Raw genomic sequence first — 9,069 nt, 5'->3', positions numbered from 1 at the left:
AAATATATATATATATTTACATATATGTATATATGTATATATATATATACAGTTTAACAAAATCAACCTTAATCTGTATCGATGGACCAAGATTCATACAAATTCAAAGTATTCATCTCTATATCATATTCCCCCTTTAAATTAAAATTTATAAACAATCATTTTAGGAATTTGGGCATTGTTTTTCCCAAACTGCTTCCTGCTGTTTGTTGTGCAAAGTATTTTTAGGGTTCATTGAGACCTTGCTCCCATAAACCTCATTAGCCTAGAAGGAATCCAGAGGTTCTCATCTTCTGTGGAAACAAAAGCAAAACCTCTTTTCTGAAGTAAAATATTCTTAGAGTCAAATTTTGAAGTCAAGATACCTTTAAAATATATATTTTGGTTTAATTTAACAGCCCATACAATGAAATGTCTCTTTGTAGTTAGCTCACTCACAGTCAAAAATTCAAAGAAAACACAATAATATACATAGTTCAGACTCTTTGTGTATTTTCCATATTTATGTGGCTTTTTATTCTATTTCTTTTTAATATTTATTTTATTATCTTTACTGCTTTAATATATGGCTGTCTGTACTCTTTCTTTTCTCTCTCTTAAGCCAATGTATATTTATCAAACACTGTGACCCATTTAGAGGTCTTTTTTGTCTGAATCTGTCTTATTGTGTATCTGTATCAGTTTCTGACCAGAAGTGCATCTTAATATTCTAAGTGTTGTGGCTAGGACTAATTGGCTCCACCTTATTCAACATGGTGTAGGTACATTCACCACCAGCTCTGGGAACACAGGGTAGGAGTCACACTCATCACCTCAACTCTGGGAAGCAGTTGATCCATGCTGTCATCAAGTAACTTGCAGCACACGCCAACAAACCCCATTCAAGCAGGACCTTCTGAAAGAGCCAGAGCCATTTTTGCCATCAGCACAAAACAGAAAGCAGTTTCTTAAAGAAACCACACAGTTTTTATTACTAACCCAGAGTCAGAAAGCCTTCTCTTAAGGGAGCCACACTTCTGCTTGCCACTAGCAAACAGAGCCTATCAAATTATGTGGTTACCAAGAAGCTCCAATTGAGTCCCATTGTTGTGGGTCTATAAGCCCATTTTTTAAGCTTTCTTAGGCTTTATGTAGATGTACGTTGCCAAATATTAGGTGCCATTTTGTAAATGGAGACTGCTCATTCGTTTCCCAGCTGCCCAGACCTGAATAATCATATGGAAACTATATTAATTTCAACACTATCTAGCTGATGTCTCAGGAATATTTCTAGCTAACTCTTAAATCTTAAATCCACTTATTTCTATTAATCTGTGTATCACCCACCACCAGTAAGGTTCCAGCATCCTTCTCCTTTGGTAACTACATGATGTCTCCCTGACTCTGCTTTCTTTTCTCTGTACCTTTGTTTGGACTTCCTGTCTTGCTATATTCTGCCCTGCCATAGGCCAAAGCAGCTTCTTTAGTAGCCAAAAGTAATAAAACATATTTATAGCATAAAGAGGGGAATCCCACATCAGATAGATGGATGGATAGATAGATATAGATAGATAGATAGATAGATAGATAGATAGATAGATAGATAGATAGATAGATCATTAAACTTTGTAAAGAAGTGAACAAATAAGAGCTGATATTTAAACAAAGGGAAGCTGTGGCTACTGTATCATCAGTACTGTTTACCCCATTGTTTCAAATCAAAACCAAAATGGCTTGTTCAGAACCACCAATTATTATTCCATGAATCTGAGAAGGAAGTCAGGATCCTCTGACTTCAACTCTAAAGCTCTTGCTAGTACATACACCTAATTTTCTGAAAAATGTCCAAAACATAATAAGTTCAATTTATGCTAATCTGAAAAATAAATGTATTTTATTCAGGTCTTTGAGAAAAGGGGCTGCCGTGTAATGAAACACAGTATTTGACCTGCCTCAAATCCTTGGTGTGAGAAATAAGAATAGAAAGCCATTTCTAAAAAAACATTGGAATTTCTGCTTTAAATAATTCTAGCTAAAAGAACCACCACAAGGAACAGGTCCTTAACATCAGGTTTGGGGATATTGACAAAGGGGACTGAGTTTTTCTTGAATTTCTCCATCTCTGTTACAAAACAGGATTAATTGAATCACTACAACCAAGCTGTTCCCAAAGCCCCAGGGAAGAACACTGCCATAGGCCAGGAGCATATCTCTAAAGACTATTAAGGCTTCCTTAAAGGATCATCATGGAACTGCTGATTGCCATATACTCACCATAGTCCATGCATTTTAATTTAGCCATAATGAATGGGGCATTGTGATATTAACCATACATTATAGCCATAGATGTATTCACCAAAATAAAACCTGCCAAATTTGATAAAGCAATGACTGGGCATTGTTCTGATATTAACACAGCCATAGATGTGTGTATTCACCAAACTTCTGCCAAACTATGCGCCACAATCCACCACCATTACCCCCTACCCCGCCACCTCTTTCCAGCCTGCCTGGCACCAAAAGCAACTGAGGGCTTCTAATAGCTCTGTGCTACCTGTGGAAGTCAAGCATCTGAAATGAGACATTTGGACATCACTCTTCAGGTTCCAGATAGCCTAGGGGTCCTGTGATTTCAGTGTATGTTTTGCTATTTCAGGATTCAAACCACAAGTCTGGGGAAAGGGGATTGATAAGAACATGCATAGGTTCTAATCAGGTGTTGTTACTTGACTCACATAGCTGGAAAATTTTTCTAAAGGTACTGACGTACGGTTTAACTACAAGCACACAAACTTTCTATATTTACCACCTTAAGGAAGAAAAGGAAAGCCACCAAGCCAAGGAGCAATAGAGGCAATGTTCAAAGAAAAGCTAATGCCATTTTCAAGATTTAAAGTAATCTAGAAATAGGAAACCAAGCCATTAAATAGTAAGTGTGCCAAATTAAAAAAAAAACAAATGGTGGATTTTTTTAAATCATAAATATCAATTATTATGATACCTCAATTAGCAATAAATTACATCATGAGGATATATTCCCAATGCAGAAATGGTAAGGGAAATGATCAGGTCTCCTGGGAAGGCTTGCACAGAAGTTGAAATAGAAGGAAGAGGAGAGAGAGGCAACAATTATGCCGCATCTGTTTCTTCCACATCAGCGGGGGGCACTTTCCCTTAAATCAGTTGAACAGTCAGTGATGTGAAAGATGAGGGCTCGTTAGGCAGCCTGCAGACAGCACCTGAAATGGTTTGTCAAACAGTCGTGCCTCTGAAAATCAACAAGGAACCAGGAGGCAATGCTTCATTTATCCGGGAGAAAGCGATGACAACCAAGACCCAAAGACAAGGCAACCAGGCTCTTCAGGGCCCTTTTTATTTAGCTTAGAATAAAAAAAGAGAGAGAGAGAGAGGAAGAAGAAGACAAAGAAACAGAATGGCAGAGCAGAAAACAGAACTTAAGGCAGCAATGCAGAAGGAAGGAATGTTACTTTCTCGGGACTACACAGTACCCAGGACTGCACATCACCTTGTCGTTCATAACAACTCAATATGGTGGTTTTATTCCACTTTCCGAGATAATAAAACTCACAAAGGAAATCTTTCTCAAAGTCATACTACATTAGGTTCAAAGACAAATATGTTCAGCTCTGTGTCCCAGCATCTTCTCAAGGTTAAAGAGCACAGGTTATATTAGATGCCCCAGGCCTGGGTAAGGAGATGGAGAATGTGCAACCTGCACCACCTGAAGAAGAGGACTGAGGGAAATGAAGACCATCGTGTTTGATTATCAAACACCAGCTCCCCAAACACACCTGAACACTTCATTACAATTCACACTCTAGAACAACCTTTTACTCTCCCCCTCGACAGCCAGCCCTACCCAGCCAGAACCTCAAAGCCCTCTGTCTGCCCAGACTCTAGCAGAGGGGCAGCTTAGCAACTTCAGGTCACTCTGACTAGAAACAGCTCAATTCTACACCATGACGGCGGACATCCTTGGGAGCTCCAATTTTCAACCCACCTAAAAATTTTAAGCCTCTTGATTCCTCACGACTGTCACTAGAAAGTCTGAGGAGATTCCTCTGGGTCACCCTGTAGTACCAGGGAAATTGCAGCCCATTGTTTGAATTCTTTAAAAAAGAAAATTATTGATTGTTTGGGATTTTCCCATCATTCACCCCAATCTCACTCATTTTCCAGTCTCTCCATATCTGCCTTTTGCCTTTTTTATATTAATATAAATATATATTAATTTTAAAAGAACACATCACTCTTCTGCCACCTCTCCACCACCTCTTCATTCATCTTAGTGACACTGGGAGCTGCAATATCTCATGCAGTATACCCAGTTGTCCAAATTTATACTTGCAAATAAATATTCATTGTAATGAGCTATTAGTCAAGTTCCAGGTCTCAGGATTCTGGTACACCATCAATAGTGGACTCTCATTGAAACTCATCCCTGATATCCTGCTTTTGCCCTAAATCATGGAGATCCTGCAGCAATGATTCCACAGGACCAGTCCCTTCACACACTCTAACAGGTCATTGATGGGGTAGATGTTGGAGTGGGCCAGCTCAGAGCACTGGTTGTGGGCTTTGGTGGTAGCTAGGCTGGTTAGTCTAGGCCTCCAGTGGAACCTATTCACTCAGGCAAGGGGTGGACCCAACTCTTCTGCACTGATGCCATAGGATCAGCTCTCCCAGTAGGGTAAGCTCTGCTGAGTGGGGTGGGGGAGAAGCTCTCCCATGTGGGATGGAATAAGCTCTCCCAGAGCCAGGAGCAGAAAAGACAAAAGTTTTCTCTCTTACTCCTTAGCCATCACTATTTGTCATAAGCTATGTGAGAGCTTCAGGCTTGGTTTCCTTCTGGAGTCTAGATCCTTGTCCCTGATCTGGGGTGTCTGACTAGACCCTACATGTTCATTTCTTCTGAGGCACAATATTTTCTCCATTTCCCCAGGCCTGGAGGAAGTTCTTCTATGATCCACAGTCCACTCTGAATCTGATGTCAGAGATCACACCCAGTTGGACAAGCTTAGCCTTCCAGCCCTCCAGTTTTATCTTGTGTGGCTGGTACAGACACGGGGAAGCCTCGCATATCAAGGTAACTATAAGGGGCACATTAGTGAAGACAAGAGGCTCCAGGCTCTGATCAAGTTAAGAAGGATATTTTTTTTCAAAGCCAGAGAAGGAGCTGGGTCACGTCAGCGAGAAAAACAGGGAGCCTGCCATAAGGCTATGCTGAAGCAATAAACGAGCAAGTAACAGCCAAGACTTTTGAAACCAGCACTATTGAAGACAGGTGACATACATTATGTAAAATGATCTAAAGCACACAGTTCAGGCCAAAGACATAAATAGCGTCTAGATGAGGGAAGACGTTTTCCTCCGTTTATTCCTGGCTATGACTCCACACTGAGGTCTTCCCAAACCACTGAATGAGAGAGTATGGGGTTCTTCTCTTAACGATGCCACCTACGCAGCATTTGTGTAAGTTCTTTGTCTTGGTGGTGCAGTGGAAGACTTGATAACATCATAGAATTTCTGTGGCTGTGAAGGCACACTATGAGCACAGCAACTATTACAAGGAAAACATTTAATTGGGGTGACTTACAGTTTCAGAGGTTCAGTCCATTATCATCATGGAGCGGAATATGGCAGCATGCTGGCAGACACAGTTCTGGCTACATCTTGATCAGAAGGCGGCAGAAAGTTACTGTGACACTGAGTGAAACTTAAGCCAAAGAGACCTCAAAGCCTGCTGCACACTTCCTCCAACAAGGCGACACCTATGCCAACAAAGCCGTGATTCCTGATAGTGGAACTCCCTGAGTTATAGGAGCCAATTACATTCAAACTACTACACCTGAGCAAAGCAAGTTAAGGAGGTCTCACAAGTTGAATCTGAAATCCATCACTATGGGAAAAGCACAGGGGAGCTGCTGTTCACATTGCCTCCGTAGTCAGGAAGCCCAAAGAGATGAATGCTGGTGTTCAGCTTGCTTTCTCCATTTAAAGTAGTCTAGACCCCAGTCCATGGGCTGCTGCTGCCGCCAATATTTCATGTGGGTCTTCCCACCTCAATTATCTCAACTAGCCCTCACAGAAGCATGAAGAGGTTTGCATCCATGCTCATTCTGAACTCCACGAAATTGAGAGTCAAGAGTACTCATCACAGCTAGGGAATACTGGGAAGAGCCTGGGCCCCATCCAACAATCAGAAGGGTGCTGATATATCCTGCTCTGAAGATGCTCTCACAAAAGTATCTGCACGAATTCCAAGAGTAATACACTTGTGTGGCTTAGACCTTATTATTTTCCTCAATTCTACCATTTGAAACCTAAGCCAAGCATAAAATCTTTATGTTTAAAATGGACAGAATTTGGCATGTTGAGAAAATGCCTCATAATATCAAGTCTTCATCAGCGAGAAACGAAGACATGCCATTGCACCCTGCGAAGTTTTGAAGATTCTTCAGCATCATATATAAATTAAGTAAAGAAATGAGAAACTTAAATGCCCTTATCAAATAGACATCAAACCTTTTCAGAGACGCAATCTCATCAATATGCAAAGATAATACCTGTACTTCTCTTTGCCTGAACTGTGCAGTAATAGAGACTGGTACATGATCGCCAAGTCCATCCAAGCAATGACTAGAGCCCATGATCCATTCAGTAAATATTAAGATCACTTGCTCCAGCCAAGCCTCATGCCAAACACTGGGTAAATGATGGCTAATAAAATGCCAGTCTAGTAAAGGAGACACGTGTTCATCATTAACCTTCATACAAATTGCATGTATTTATAAATGCTGTTGAATACAATAAAAGCAAATGAGCTGTATTTTAAAAGAGAAACAAAGAAATGGGGTTTATTAGACATGTTTTTGCTTTACCAACGTTGTCCTCTCTGGAAAATTTTGTTTTAAAGCAAGGCAACATGAGAATATTGGAGAATCTTGAGCATGATAAATTCCTTCGCAAAGAACTAGAGTTCTAGAAACTCAGTGGTCACTAAAGTCACCTGAGCAGGGGTCTTTCAGGAGCTTGTCTCCCAAATTTGAAAATGAATACTCAGACTATAAAGGCAAGTTTTAGAGTTTGTTATCAGCTCATATGTGTGAGCTTAAGCTGCAGAGAGAGAGCCATGCTGCTGGAGACAGAGCCATGCTGCTGCAGAGAGAGGCTGCATGAGGTCAGTCATGTGGCAGAGAAGGAGCTTCTTGGCAAAGTGGTGGGGAAGGAATCAGAGAAAGAGTAAGGAGGCCCAGAGTATCAGGAAGGTACACTTGGACAATGGTCAGTACCTGAAAGAAAAAGACAGAAGAGCAGGAAAGGAAAAAGATACCCCTCTCTGACTCAGAAAGATGGACGAACCCAACAGAACCTCATGGTAGTTGGTAGAGAGACTGTCAAGAAAGGAAGAGCGCGTGATCATTCCTCCTATCTCTTCAGCATGGCTTATGATGAGTTCATCTTCCTAGAGGTGGTCCCATCTTCCTGATGGATGGCCCCTGAAACAGGTGATTGAACCGTCCAACTGGATTAAATCTGTTTCTGACTGGTTGGAAAGATAAGCCTCCACCCAAGCCAGAGAAGTCACCTTCTCCAAGAGCCCTGATCATCTCCAGAGAGCCCCCTGACCTAGGCTACTATAAGAAAATTTTACCCTAAAACACAGTCCACAGAGGATGTTCAGCAGAAGTCAGATCTGGCTAACTCTTGCTTAGGTTCTTTCAACCCTGCTTCCCTGGTGTTCTGTACCAGCTGCTCCTGACGCTGAAGAACACATCCCCTGTGAGACCAGGTCGAAAGCCTTCAGGACCACAGAAATGCACCCACCAAACGCGGCTGGTATTTCAGGACATGAGCAAGCAAAGCCCATCTGCCTCTCCAGTTTCTGCCCATCTGTCAGTGCCACACTGTACCACGGGCACCCAGAGACGCTTTCAAATATACTTTCTGAGCATCATGTTTAAGATCTAGTTTGAAAAGAAAACTGGCTACGAGAACTGAGCGGTTGAATTCCCCCTGCTCTTTTCCCCCTAATTATGGCGCACACAGCCAGCCAGAAACAAAGACTCCGGGCCTCTGTTGATTCTCTGATGGCTCATCTGAAGCCTAGGTATTTATTTTAATTCAGAACTTCATTCCTCTTAAAGGGAAAAAGCAGAGTCCCTGAAGAGATTCTCCAGCTAAGATTTCAATCTCCATTTCCTCCAAAATGAATGTCAAAGGCAAAAAAACCTAGGATCCTTGTGACAGTCCACTTTGAGTTTCTAATTCTGACAAGGAAGCCATCATCTGGTGGTCTGAGCCCTGACGAAGTATGCAAGGAGGGATGAAAATCAAATGGAGGGATCTGGATCGATCAAATCAAAAAGAGGTCTGGGCAAAACAACATTGAGGGAAACAGGGCCTCCTGAGGCTCGAAGCTAATAGAAGCAGCTGGAGAAGGCCACCAAAGACAAGAGAATGAGAAAGGGCTTCCAGTGAGGGGGAGAGTGGTTTCTGTGCCACAAAGGAGCAGAAATTAGCATTGCAATGGAACAGCATAAAGGAACTGTAGCCAGGCCTGGGAAGGGGCCCTCTCCTCCTGCCCCTTCTTAAGGCCCATTTGTGTCCCTCAGCAGCCTCCCCACTCACACACACACACACACACACACACACACACACACACACACAAAACCTTGGCTTCTTTCGCGTTATCTTCTTTACAATTTTTAATAGAAGTGGTTTTCTTTCTTTCTTTTTTTCATTTAGCTAAAAATAAATCGCTCCACTGCTTGGTATTTGGGTAGCATTTGGCCCCCACATCTTCAACACACTCTTGTCAGAACGTTGCGCCTCCCTCTCTCTTCCTTTTCAGAAAAGTTTGGACTCCTCTGAGTGTTCCTCCACTCTCAAGCTCCAAACATTTCAAACAGCACAAAAGATATGACAAGATGAAAGGACGTGTCCGCAGATAGACGGCTAGACAAGCAGTTAGCAGCTTTCTGCTTTCCTTTTCTCTCTTTCCGTCAGGAGGGAGACCGTTTTCATCCCGCACAGAAACTAAAACTAACTGCGTAACTGCAGTTTTCT

The sequence above is a fragment of the Microtus ochrogaster genome, linkage group LG5, assembly GCF_000317375.1.
Source record: "Microtus ochrogaster isolate Prairie Vole_2 linkage group LG5, MicOch1.0, whole genome shotgun sequence".
Taxonomy (NCBI): Eukaryota; Metazoa; Chordata; class Mammalia; order Rodentia; family Cricetidae; genus Microtus; species Microtus ochrogaster.
Note: the sequence above shows the minus strand (reverse complement) of the source record.